Source organism: Saccopteryx leptura, chromosome 8, assembly GCF_036850995.1.
Source record: "Saccopteryx leptura isolate mSacLep1 chromosome 8, mSacLep1_pri_phased_curated, whole genome shotgun sequence".
Classification (NCBI taxonomy): Eukaryota; Metazoa; Chordata; class Mammalia; order Chiroptera; family Emballonuridae; genus Saccopteryx; species Saccopteryx leptura.
Window position 1 is genome coordinate 5,424,150 of NC_089510.1, and position 2,294 is coordinate 5,426,443.

At 48.1% G+C, this 2,294-nt stretch overlaps 1 pseudogene; it reads right to left on the reverse strand.

The window, feature by feature from the left end:
• Positions 1-1,079: 1,079 nt before the first annotated feature.
• LOC136379644 (superoxide dismutase [Cu-Zn] pseudogene) lies at positions 1,080-1,652 on the reverse strand (annotated as a pseudogene).
• Between the last annotated feature and the right edge of the window lie 642 nt (positions 1,653-2,294).

The following is a 2,294-nucleotide window of genomic DNA, read 5'->3' on the forward strand; positions in this document are numbered from 1 at the left end:
GGTAAGAGAGGAATGTTGTACAAGGTAATTTAAAACTATCTAACTGAGAAACAAGACAAAATCCTAAGCTTAACACCATAGTCTCATTTAAAAAAAGTTCATGGGAGCTTACACTAGGCATGAAAAAAACATTGGCCAGCATATTATTTGAATGCCATACTAAAAATTAAACTACGGGTCGTATCCAAGAGGCAAGCCTATGCCAAGGCATACAATTTTCAGTTATACCCACAAAGATTACAAAAAATGAGAAGGTGCCCAGCCTGATTTTACAAAACGTGCATTTTTCTGCCCTAGCTCCCCAAAAATGACAACCCCGGGGGGGGGCAGTGGGGAGAGGCGGGGAGAAGCCTCAGGTGTATTCTTTCAATCAAGACAAAATTGACACTTCCAACACCCCCTGACCACGGTCCCTAAACTAAAAGCTGAGGACCGTTACCCTCCAGCGGTAAATGTAAAGGCGGCGAGGAGAGAGGCTCAGAGCGTCAGGTTGCAACACAAAGCTGCTCTCAGAGGGCAGCCGCGTCCCAGCAGCAGCGCACCTCTGAGGCCGTAGACCAGGGGTTCCCAAACTTTTTACACAGGGGGCCAGTTCACTGTCCCTCAGACCATTGGAGGGCCGGACTACAAAAAAAATCTATGAACAAATTCCTATGCACACTGCACATATCTTATTTTAAAGTTAAAAAAAAAAAAAAAAAACAGGAACAAATACAATATTTAAAATAAAGAACAAGTAAATTTAAATCAACAAACTGACCAATATTTCAATGGGAACTATGCTCCTCTCACTGACCACCAATGAAAGAGGTACCCTTCCAGAAGTGCGGCGGGGGCCGGATAAATGGCCTCAGGGGGCCGCATGTGGCCCACGGGCTGTAGTTTGGGGACCCCTGCCGTAGATAGTACTGGCTCCCAGAGCAAACAGCCCCGCCCCGTAGGACAGAACATTCGTTTATTTTCTTTTTTTTTTTTTTTCCATTGAAACACATTTTAATTGAATGAGATGATACAATTACACAAAGCTTCCAAGTGATCTAAATCAGCTCTTGATACAGGTACTTAAAGCAAATTAAAAAAAAAGAAGACACATATTACACTTTTAAGATGACAGTATTTAATGTTTACCAAGTTAAATTCCTACAACCAGCAAAACGAGTACTAGGACGCAGGCGGTCCTGGGGAATGTCACTGGGCCATCCCAATCACCCCGCAGGCCAGGCGGCCCCCAGCGTTGCCCGTCTCCTTGCTTTCATCATTCCCACCTCTGCCCAGGTCATCTCGTTTCTCATGGACCACCACGGTGCGCCCAATGATGGAATGGTCTCCTGAGAGCGAGATCATAGAATCCTCAATAGCCACTTTGGCCACATCATCTTCGCCCGCAGTCTCATTGCCCAGGTCTCCCACATGCCTCTCTTGATCCTGTGGCCCACCGTGGGTTTTGTTCAGAGGATTAAAGTGAGGCCCTGCACTGGTACAGCCTTGCGTATTGTCTCCAAACTGATGCACATGGAATCCATGCTCGCCTTTGGTCATGGCGAGACCATGACAGACCCACTTCCCTTCTCCTCGAAGTGGATGATGCCCTACACCGGGCCGTCGCCCTTCATCACGCACACAGCCTTGGTCGCCATGATCGCGGGCCGCGCTCGGTATAACTCCGAATACCTATGAGTCGCCGCGAAATACGCCTACCCATTCGTTTATTTTCTACTCGAAGTGTGTTACTGGACAAGCGCTATGGACACAGTGAGTCATCCCGGCGCATGGATGCTTATTTATTTGCGGTGGGGGGGGGGCAGGAAGGAGGACGGAGGCCCTGAGGGGTGGCCCGTTGACTATTGTAATGGGTCGGATTGGAAACACTCAGCTAATGTGAGAAGTAATGAAGAGAGCTCCACGTCTGGAGAGGCGGTTTCAGACACAACAGTCTTTCCAGGCAAGCCGAAGAGGCAGAAAGAAGTAAGTCTGTTGCCAACAGAGGTTGCTAGGTGTTCGGAATACAGAAAGGTCGCCCTCCTGCTGTTTAAAATGGCATCCACTGGACAACCCCAGAAAGAACTTGGCGATTGCTACCCGAAGTAGTCGGCCCACCGGTGCAAGGCTGGCGACAGGCCAAGAAAAGATGTAAAGGCACATACACCCCATTTCCGGTGATATTGGCTGTGCGCTGTTCTTCTTGTTGTTGTTTTTAATTATTACGCAAGCCTAACATAAACGCAATTAGGAGAGCCATTTCTATGGACTCTCCACACTGCACTCTCATCCCTGACGTTGGAAACAGCTGACCG